Source organism: Durio zibethinus, chromosome 25, assembly GCF_047325235.1.
Source record: "Durio zibethinus cultivar Kanyao isolate XHJ-2024 chromosome 25, ASM4732523v1, whole genome shotgun sequence".
Classification (NCBI taxonomy): Eukaryota; Viridiplantae; Streptophyta; class Magnoliopsida; order Malvales; family Malvaceae; genus Durio; species Durio zibethinus.
The window spans coordinates 127,621-139,702 of NC_143186.1; positions in this window are offsets into that span (position 1 = coordinate 127,621).

The window sequence follows — 12,082 nt, forward strand, 5'->3', positions numbered from 1 at the left end:
ACATTTAATTAATATTTTAATTTTTTTATTGAACCCACTTGATACAAAAGGTATGTTTTTTTTAAGTTTTTATAATTTTCTTTTGTTTCCTTTTTATATATTTAATAAATAACTTTTTAGTAACCCATTTGATATCAAATATATGTTATGTGTCAAGTAATTTGATTCTTTTTTCATGTTTACTTTTTATTTTTTTATGTTTACAATTTTCATTTTTTTATTTAATGAATATTTTGAATTTTTAATATTGGGCTCATTTGATATTATTATTAAAAATATATTCTTAGTCACTTTTTATTTTTTATGGCCTCATTTGATTTATGTTTTTTTTTTTCTTCTTTTACTTTCTTTTAGCATTTTTTTACGATTTTTATGTTTTTTATTTTTTAGATTTTTTAGTATTTAATAAATATTTTTTAAGATATAATTTTTTTAAAGGTAGGACTCACTTTATACCTTTCTTTATTTCCTTTTGCTTTTTTTCTTCTTTTCTTTTTTCCTTTCTAATTTTTTTTAGATTTTAAATTTATTTTTGTATGTGATCCACTTGATTCTAAGGGTATACTACATATTTGCTTTTTTTTTAAAAAAAATTTCTATTATTTTTTTCTTATATTTCAAGAATATTTTAAAATTTTAAAATTATTTTTTTATGACTCACTTGATAATAATGGTATGCCATGTGTCAAATCATTTGCATCTTTTTTTTTCTCATTTTTTCTACTTTATATTTCTTTTTTTTCCTTTTTAATAGTTCATAAATATTTTTTAATATTTTAAATTTTTTAAAATGGGGTCCATTTGATATTATTGATTAAAAAGATATATTTTTTATTTTTTTCCTTTTTTGGTTTGATAATTTTAAAAAATGATATTACGAATGTGTTATTGTTACATCAAGATTTGAATTTTTTTTTCGATCTTTTTTTGGTTTTGTTAAAAAAATCCATCATATAAATATATGTTTTATTATTTATTTAATTTTACATTTATACATATGTATTATATTAATAATATTATTATTTATTACCTTGATTTAATAAATTCATGTGCCATTCCCATTTGGCTTCTTTCTTTTTTTTCATGATTTCTTTGTCTATATTTTAAATCATACATATATGCATAGGTTTTAGAGGTGCCATGTGGCACTTCAATGCATTTGCTTTTTTTATTTATTTTTTCTTTTTTTATTTATTTTTCTTTCTTTTTTTTTAATATTTGGTCAATATTTTATATACTTTTAAAATTTTTATGGAGGGACCATATGATATTATTAATTGAAAATAAATATATAAATTTTCATTTTTTCTTTTTATGTGTGAGGTATGTATTTGATGAGTTTCACTTTGTTTGGATCCAATAAGTGCATTTTTTTAATTTTGATATTGGATCAAGTTTTTTTTTTTTTTTAAATCAAGATTAGATCAGATGAAAGTTTAGGGTGTTTCCCCTACTTAGGCATATATAAATATATATGTTATTATTTATTTTAATTCTACATTTATATATGTATTATATTAATAAAATTATTATTTAATATCTTAATTTAATAAATCCACATGTCATCCTTATTTAACTTCCTTTTCTTTTCTTTTTTTGCCATTTCCTTCATTTTTTAGGTTTTGACCTTTTTTAATTAGATATATTTTGTGAGAAAAAGAGACAATGGATGTAGGGATAACAAAACAACCCATATCCCATGAAGTTCAATTTACCCTGATCTAATATGTGTGAGTTTTTACAAAATTCGAGATAGGGTCTAGGTTTTTACCTTTTTAAAATCGAAACTGGTTGAAGATGAGTTTAGGGTGTTCCTTGTTGTCCCAAGCAAGGATTTAAATTATGGCTGCAGTTACTTTTTTGGTCATTTGTTGTTTATTACGTTTTTGGATATAATGGATACCATTATGGTCAAAAGAGGCACGTATTTTTTTTTTAATTTTACACAATTTGTTATAAAATCTAATAATTAGAATTATAATCATAAAAACTCTTATTTTATGATTTTTTACAATAGTTTATGACACTTTATGTTTTTTATTTTCTTAAAAAAATTATTCACACTTTTATTTAGATTATAATAAAGCATTTAAATTTAGTTTAGTAGCAAATCTTTACTTAAGCCAAGTTCATATTCAATATTAACTCTAAACAAATCAAATATTAACAAAACACAATATGTTAAATGCCAAGCATCTATGTTTAATAATATTACAAACTTAAAAATATAATAATTAAAATTACATGAACTATAATTATTGATAAAAATTTCAAATTTTACCGTATGTTAGAATGAGAAGAGGATCAAATTCTTTATCTTCACTTTAAGAGCCAAGTTGACCCCATCCATATCCCTTACATTTGAGGTAGAGGATGTATTTAAAGATGTTACATTTATGGTAGGAAATAAATTTGTGGTAAAGGATACATTTGTGGTGAATAATAACCATGTTGAGGCAGATAACCATAAGGAGGTTGAAAATTAGGTGGTTTTGATGGATAATAACATCTTTGAGTACTAGCAGATGATTTACTATACCTAAAGTTACTAAAATTTAAATCCTTTACATGAAAATGAAGAACCACTAGAAATATCATAATGGTGCTTCTTGACTTTTTCTTTTGATCGAGCTATACGTGCACTTTTGCCTTTACTAGATTTAGTAGATAGATTTACTCCAGATTATATCATGTTAATGAAAAGTCCACTAATAGCAACTAGCTCAAGTTCTCCCCTGAATGGGCTACAAGTCCGATTTGCATCCATATCACCACTAAAATTTGCACCATCACCATCAAGTGGACTTAAACACTCACCATCATCACTTTGACTTAGAGTTGGACTTGAACTTGAATGAAACATGTTCCTTTCTTGAGATTTGCATGACTATTGAACATTCATTTCATTATTATGCAATCACTTTCATAAACTCCCAATCAGCCACCTTAACTAAAAAGGTAAAAGCTTTAAGAGCCCAATCCCAAACCAACCATGTGAATGTAATAAAAATTCCCTTTGTGTCAAATGATATTTGTGAAGGGTCCTATTCAAGTGAAAAATGTCAATTTAGGATTGAATCTATCTAATTTATCCAATAATCTAAGCCTAACTATAACCTATATAACAACACTTACAACCTTGGATAGAGAAATTACCCCAACTTTTCTTGGAATCAGCCCAACCACCAACACTTAAAATATAACTTTTACCCCATTCCACAAACCTACAATCCGCCCTAAGAAAAGAAAACAAGTTTTGGGGTTATGTTGACCTAGTTGATACAAGCTAATAATGCCAATATCCAAAGCTAAGTTATATCAGTCAAGAACCTTAAAAACCATATCAGTCAACTAGCCCAAGTAATAGTCAATAGCCCTATAGGTACTTTACCTAGTAATATTGAATCTAATCCCAAAAGACAAGTCAAAAAAACTTGTAATACTATCTATTTATTATGAGATGCTAGGATGGATGAATCTTATAATGAGGATGATATCATGGGTGAACCAATAGCGATAAACCTTTTCAACTTTGTAAAATAACCGAAGGTAGACTTTGTAGGAAAAGAAGACATATTGAATGATGAGGAACTATTGAGGTTTGGAAAAGAAACTTTAGAGTGACCTTATGGTATTGTAGGCTCTTGAAAGCATTAAACCTTATGAGGAAGATCTTGAGTAAGAAAATGCTAAGATGGACTATGAAAAAGACCCTGAAGAATACATTAAAGGTTCTACTAAAAAAGGATAAATGTTATTGCAAATAAGAATAACACTCTTAGAAAACATTCAACCTACGCTTGAGGAAGAGTTTAAGAGGAGGCAAATCAAGAAAAAATAGCTCAAAAGGAGAAAATAACAATAGGAAGTTTAAACAAAGCCAAGGATAACCATAAAAATGTATAGGCAATGTTTTAATATAGCCCAACCTTCCCTAAGGCCTTCTTAAAGAGTTGCTAAAAGAATTGAAAAATGCCACATTTATGAAAGATTACAGCCTTGAACTTTAACAACTTTTGCTCAAAAGCAAAAAGATCCAAGAAGTTTTACTATTTCTTGAAAAGTTAGAAATTTAAAATTTGATGAAGCTTTTTGTAATCTTAGATCTAGCATGATGTTTTTAAATGTTTTTATGCAGCTAGGTTGTGCAGAGTTGAAGTCTGCTAGATTCAACTTGAAATTTGCTAACTAGTTTACTAAGCTACCGTAAGGAATGTTGGAAAATGTGTATGTGAAAGTTAGTAAGTATGCATTCCCTATAAACTTTGCTATATTAGATATGGAGGATGCTGAAGCTCCATTATTGTTAAGAAGACCTTTCTTATTAACTAATAAAACTATAATTGATCATACAATTCTAACCTTACCCTTAGATTCAAAAACAAGAAATTGTAGTTTGTAACTAGAATGTACGGTATCTTTAGGATGAAAATGATGTAAATGCAATAAAGGTAAATAAAAGCCTTAGAGATTTTGACTTAGTTGGTAAACCTCCTGATTTTTTCATACAAAACCACTTTACCACCCCTAGATCCAATAGTGCCAAACCCATGAAGAACTCAATCTCTGTCTATATTATACCAGCTAAGAGAGTTAGTACACCTTTTAAGACCAGTTCTATTTATGTCATTCCTTAAAGAAGAATGCAACAAGGCAAACTCCCTTTTAAAAGGATAAAATGATTTTATTAGATTTAGGGATGGTCAAGCTTGATCAAAATTAGCACTATTTGGAGGTAACCTAAGATTTACTTTCATGGTTTATGTTTTCTTCATCTTTATTAGGACATGTTGTCTTGATGTTTTTGTTTGAGTTTATTTTGATAGGAAGAAATGGATGTAAGGATATGCCTCATGCAAATGAAGATTTAGCCTTGAGCAAAAATTTTAAGGAGTATTTCTTTTTTCCTTACTTTTTGTTTTAATACATTGTTCAACTTAAGTGTAGGGAGGGTGGAAAGAATACTATGTGAACTTAAATGCTTTTCAAAAATTGTGATCCCATTTTTCATTTCAAACCAAATTAACGTACTAGATTTCATTAATATGCACATTTAGTTGATCTTGTATAATTTTTCAAAATTAACTTGAGTATGATATAAAGTTTAAATATGAGATAATGGAACTTGAAATGAATTCTTAAACATACTTTCTTTAGATATAATTTTTGTACATATGTTTTTATTCTTTTTTAATGAAATGCTATGATTCTTATGAAATTTTTGTGAGATGTAGATTTGCATGAAATTTGAAGATTTGAATAAGTTTTCTAGAATTCACCTACTTAATCCTCGAGGTGAAATCCTAGATTGTATTCGACTCAAGAGATGATCTAGGTAATTTTTTAGACCGTTTGAGCCTTTTTAGAGCCCACTTGTTATAATACATCCCTAGTACCTATATTTTGAACCTATTATATTATTCCATTTTTTTACCCACATAATAAGCCCAATAAGCCTTTTCTTTAATTATTATCCCTTCTTTTGTTTTTACCTAACCCAGTTGTTTTGACTTATGCATTATGGACATTTTTATGTATTTAAGACGAATAGAGGCACAAATACTGAAAAAAAAAAAAGGAAAAAATGACAAATGCAAGGTAAAGACTAATAAAGATAAAAATGGCTAAAGTTCAAAAAAAAAAAAAAAGAATGAAAATGCCATGACAAAAGAATAAAGTGATGCCTCAAATATTCAAAGTTTTAAAGCTCTCAATTGTTCAAATCAAGCTCAAGAAATTTCAAGAAAGTAAGCTAAGGGTTTTGAGCCTAAAATTTCCTTTTTCCTACCTTGACCCAATCTTTACATTATAAGCTTAAAAGACCTTTTGATCTTGAGTCAAGTATGTGAGTCTAATATTAGTGGAGAGGGAAGGGGAAAGTGAACATATAAAGTCTCTTATGTCTTTGAGTTGAAATGTAATGAAATGTTTTACATTCTTTTTATTTGAGTTATATGCATGAATTAAATATTGAGTAACTACATATATGTAAGAAGCATAAGATATTGGAAGCTTGTTTTTTAAGGAATTTTTTGTAAGTCTATATTTATAATTTAGCTCTGTATTATGCTATAGTACATGAAAGGAATTTTATATAATTTTTGACTTTGTGAGTATGTATAATGATGTTTAATTTTGTTGCTTTCAGCATTTTGCTTAAGGATAAGCAAAGATTTAACTTATCATAGGCCAAGACTTAACCTTTAGGCTCATGTGGCTCCAAGACCTGGGCATAAACTTATCTAGTATCCTAGATCAGCCTAACTGTCATGGTTCACACTCTTGTGAGGTATTGTCTGCTTTGGCTCCCTTTGGCATCATAATTTTATCCTACAAAAGGTGACTTACAATGAGAAAGTGGTGTGAACCCTTCTATCTCATGACTAACTCTAGTACATAGCTGATGTGAGATTTATGGCTCCTCTCTAGGACCATGATATCTTTTTCCACTCTAATGAAAGCTCACCATCCTCAGGGGTGCATCGCTAGTACCTTCAAAATTGGTTCTAATACCACTTATCACAGGTTTAGACTCAATCTATAAGCTTAACTGAGACTCGACCTCCAAGCTCACGTGACTCCAAGACTTGGGCATGGACTCATCAACTTTTCAAATCAACCTAACTGTCACGGTTCATACTCTTATAAGGTATTATCTACTTTAACCCCCTTGACCTCATAATTTTATTCTACAAAATGCATCTCACAAGTTGAAGGTGATATAAACTCTTATATCCTATGACCAACTCTAGTACACAGTCAATGTGAGATTCAGGACTCTTTCTTAGGTTTATGACATCCTCTCCCACTCTTACGAAGGCCTATCATCCTTGGTGGCACATTATTAGTACCCTTAAAATTGGCTCTAATACCACTTGTTATGGGTTGAGACTCAACCTCTAAGCTCGTGTGGCTCTAGGATCCAAGCATGGACTCATCTGGTGTCTTAGATTAGCCTAACTATTATAATTCATACCCTTATGAGGTATTGTCTATTTCAACCCCTTTAGTCTCACAGTTTTGTCTCATAAAAGGTGCCTTACAAGTTGAAAGTAATGTAAACTTTTATATCCTATGACCAACTCTAGTACGCAGTCGATGTAAGATTCAAGACTCTTCTTTAGGTTTGTGACAAGTGTGGGGGTATATAATAGCACCTAATTATATAGTGATTTTGCATATTAAAATGGTGTAAAAAATTTAAATTTTGGTTATTTTTTTGCCTTAATGCTAATTTTATGATTTTTAGGGATTTAAATTGTTAGGACGTGATTTTCATGCAAGCCCATATACAAAGTTGATTTTTGACCATGTGTGAAGATGTAGCCCAGCCTATGTGGCATTACAACATTTGATCCATTCAACCAAAAGGAAGATTTTGTATGCTTAAGGGACTTTATCATCATTCACCTAAATCATTTACATGGAGATTGCATGCACATTCAAAGAATTTCAATTGCATTAAGACTTGTTCATGTAGTCAGGAGAGGAATTTGCATCCATAAAGGACTTCTACACCATTCGGCCAATTCAAATTTAATAGAAGAAAAAACTCAATTAAAGAATTTGACAAGCACAAAGACTCTTATTCTCTCATATCCATTCGACTAAGACAAAATCCAAGATGACTTTACGTAATTTCAAACCAACAAAGACACTAGATGCATTCGGTTAAGGGTATTTGTAATGGACAAGGACTTTTTTGCTTGCTCTTTGAATAGTCACACATGAAGAAGGATTCTAGTTATTTGAATTACAAGAGATTGGATGAAATTCAAATACATTATCTTGTAATCCAAGGCTTCGCCAAATCTACCAAGCAGTTTTGAATCAAGATTGCACAAAGTTGATCAAATGGCCAAGATTGCTTCCCAAGACACCTATTTAGCTACACCTCTTCAAGAAGCAAGAGTCTCATTCAGTTAAAGCACTTTGAAGATAAAGATCAACCATATTTCTTAACATTGGATTTAAAATTAAATTCTTGTAAACTTATCCCCTTATCACCAAACCTTTTTTATAAATAAAGAGGACATTCTCACTTGTTTCATCAACCTATTCTTTTCTTCTCTTTTTTTTTTTTTTTTTTAGTTCTTCTTTAGTTTTTCTTTAGTTTAGTTATTGGCTTAGGTGACAGATTTGCTAATAACAAAAGCTTATTTCTTTAAATTAGTTTTTTTAAATCCACAAAGTATTTATTTTTCAAGATCTCTTTTTCTTCTTACTTTTGGTTTTAATTCTTGTTATTTTTTACTTGTAAGTTTTTGGTATTCACTTTCTTTTCTTTTAATCTATTTAATTTCATGCAACCCTTACTCTTTAAATTTTTTTTTTAGGCAAGATTAGTTTCAACCACACTTATTTTCCTACAAGATTTTAAGTTCCATGCTACAATTCTTGATCCCATTAGTCTTTTACTTTCGGCAATCTCAAGTTTTCATTATTTTCAAATTTGCAATTATTGTGTATTTAGATCTTGTTTTAGCTCTTGTCTCTAGCTTACAAGTAATAGTTGGATAAGTGAGATTTAAGCTTGCATTACTCTTTCTTTTCTTATTTTGCAATCAACCTTAAAGTTTTATTTGTATAGATATAAAGTTCTAAGATTTCAACTTTGGTACTTGAAAGCTACCCAACTATTACAATCATAATCCCTTAAGAGATGATAATAGAATACTTCCATTTATTACTTGATCTGTGCACTTGTACGCTATACAAAAAGCAACAATCACAAATATTCTTGATGCAACCCTATGAATGTTGATATGAATCATGCAAAAAAGAAAACCAAAAACAAAGACAAGACAAAATGAGAGTTGTTAGTGTTATAAAGTAAAGATAAGTTGAAAGAAACAAGTTATAGCAACACATGTCATAAAATATGATTCTTAATTTTGGTTAATTCTAAGAAAAAAGAAGGCATGGTTCTACCTATGGTAGGTCTCTTAGGTTTATTACATGTGGTTCAAATTCAAACTTTAAAGGTTCCCAAATTGCTCTTCACTGTCATCTACACTGGACTACTAAGGCATTACGATCTTCACATATGACAGGCTACAAACGAAAATGATTCAATTTGAGTGGGAGTATTTCGCTAGTCATTTTGAATACATTAAAATTTCATGAAAGTTTAGGTACTCTACTCCCTTATTGAGGGATGGAACTTGGGTATAGAGCCCATGTTATGCACATGCAAGATGAATGACAAAATATTAAATGTTGAAATTAAAATTAACAAATTAAAGAAATTAAAATACTGACAACTAAAAAGAAAATTGAAAAGGATTTTTTTTTCTTTTTTTCTTTTTTAGAAAAACTTAGGCTTGGATAACCAACTCTTGATCTCCTCAGTGGAGTCGCTAAGCTATCATAATGTATTAATCCAGAGACTCAATCGCCAGACGTAAAAATTAGGAACCGCCATCAGTTTTTTTTTTTTTTTTAGGTGTGATTGGCCACCTAAAAATTTATCTTTAAATAAACCCAAAATTTAATTAAAAGTTATTAAAAAAATTTTTTTGGTCTACGAATTAAAGCTGGATTCGAGAATATGGTTACATTTAAGAAATGTTATAATACCTTTATAACGCCTATACAAAAATAGTACCAATTGATTTTATGTTATCCAGTAAGCTTAACAAAGGTTTTTTTTTAATTTAAGAAAATTTATTATTAAAATTTATTTTTAAATTACTCTAATATTTTAGCAAAACTTTAAAAGTATTTCTTCACCTTAAGAGTATTCAAGATATCTATTGATACTTTTGAAGGGGCTTTGGCGTTAGATTTAAAAAATATATATTTTTATTAGTTATTTGCTTATTAGAATCTTTGATATTAAACAATTTTCTAAATACTTTAATATTTTAGTAATATTTAGAAAATATCTTCCTTATGAATTTACCTATAAATTGCTATTGCAACTTTCTAGTAATTCAATCATTGGAAGATCCAATAATTTTATTTTTCAATTTTTAGGAAAAATTAATATTTCAATATTTTTCTAAACATTTTTTTTAAAAATTTATTATAACGAAAATTTTATATTAACTTTTTTCTTTACTTGATTTTGTTTATTTTATTTTACTTTTACTCCTAAAGAATTTTAGAAAAATTTGATATTTCAACTTTTTCCATAGATTTTTTTAAAAATTTATTTTATTTATATTTATCTTATTTTATTTTAATGTTAAAGAATTTAGGAAAAATTGATAGTTCAACTTTTTCCTTCGCATTTTTGAACAAAAATTTTCATTTTTTGCTTTTTATTTTTGTTTAAAAGTATTTAGGAAAAGTAATATATCAACCTTTTCCTAATTTTATTTTTATAATTATTTTAAATAAAATTTAACTAAAAAATATTTTATTTTTCCTAAATATTTTTCACCATTATTTTATTTTCCCTATCAAAGCTCACATAAAAATAAAATAAAAATCACAAAAATAGACAAATATATAAAAAATATATAAAAAATTTTTGAATAAAAAATAAAAAAAAATAAAAAATTATGATGAAAATATCGAAAATGCCATTGGTCAATGTGGTCAACAGTCCAAAGTTCGTTCAACCAGTTTAGTGCTTTTCAATTGGTTTGGAGTGGTTTCGTGCAGTTCAATATGGTTCAGTGTAGTTCGATATCGATTTTTCGTAATTCAATATGGTTTGTAGTGGTTCAGGCCGATCTAACCCAGTTTGAGCCGATTTGGCTGATATACCTCATAGGGTATAGGTTTTCAGGTCAAGTCTGTGGATCCTAGGTTAGGTCTTAGGTTGGCACATGAATCTTTTATCCCAAAACAATGTCATTTTGTTCTTTTTTCTATAAAAGTAAAAAAATTTTTCTTTTATTTTTCTTTTGCTTCTTTCTATCTAAAACCCGATTTTTGGTAGCTTTTGTTGTTGCCAATCACCATCACCACCATCGACCACCGTCTCCGATAGTCAAAAAAATTCCCAAAAGTTCACCTTTTTGCTATTTTCAACCTATTGAACACAAAGCCTTTGTTTCATAAAAAATAGGCTCAAAAGCCGTAGATCAGGCTTAAAAGTTTTGGCCTTTTTTTTTTGTGTGTTTTTGGCACTATGATCTTTATTTAAAGGGAAGTGTGTTTGTGTTTTTATGGTGGTGGAAAATTAAAAAAAAAAAAAAACTTGAAAAAACCTTTGGTAGTAAGCTTTGATTTGTAAAATTTTTTCTATTTTCTTTTTTTTTTTTTCAATTTGGAGGGGTTTTTTTTTTTTGGGTTTTTTTTTTTCTTTTATAGGTTTTGTCCTTGTTCTTTGCTTTGTGAATTTGCTCTTAATTTATAAAGCTTGTTTGGAAATCAGATGCCAAATTTTTTGGGAATATTGTAGAATTTTGGGCATCATCAATGACTTTTAAGGCATCAATGTGGTTTTTTTTACCCTATGATTTCTGCTGCAAAGGTTGGAAGTCATGGTGGTTGGTAATCGATGCTAGCAAGTGGTTGATTTTTGGTGCATTTAATGCACCAAGACTTTGGGGAAGGGATGAGGGAATGGGAAAAGAAATGAAATGAAAAAGAAAGGAAAAGAAAGATAATGATGATGATGATGATGATGATGATGATAATAATAATAATAAAAATAAATGAAAAAAATGTAAATTTTAAAAATAAATTTATTTTTTTTTTGTTGAATTTTAAATTTGTCAAGATTAGGTTAAAAATTTAGAATGAACTTGAGTTGCCTAATAGATTTAGATCGTTGCCTAAAAATTTAATTGGACCTCAAAAATACTTTGACAAACTCAATTAAGATATCTGAACGAAACCAAATAAAAAAAATCGATTCAAATTTATTTGACACAAGTTTGGTTTTATGGACAAAATAAATGTCTATAGTGATATTCTTTCATATTTGTTACTCAAGTACTTTCATGCAACTATGTACAAAGTGTTTTCAATAGCCTTTAAAACAATAATCACACTTACGAAATGTTTCTTTTTAGTTTATACATTTATTTAGTTTTAGCTATAACTACTCTCTATTCACGCTTCTAAATATTTGTGTAGCGTACTTTTTTTCTAACATTTAATTTAGCCTATTTTTTAGTTTTTT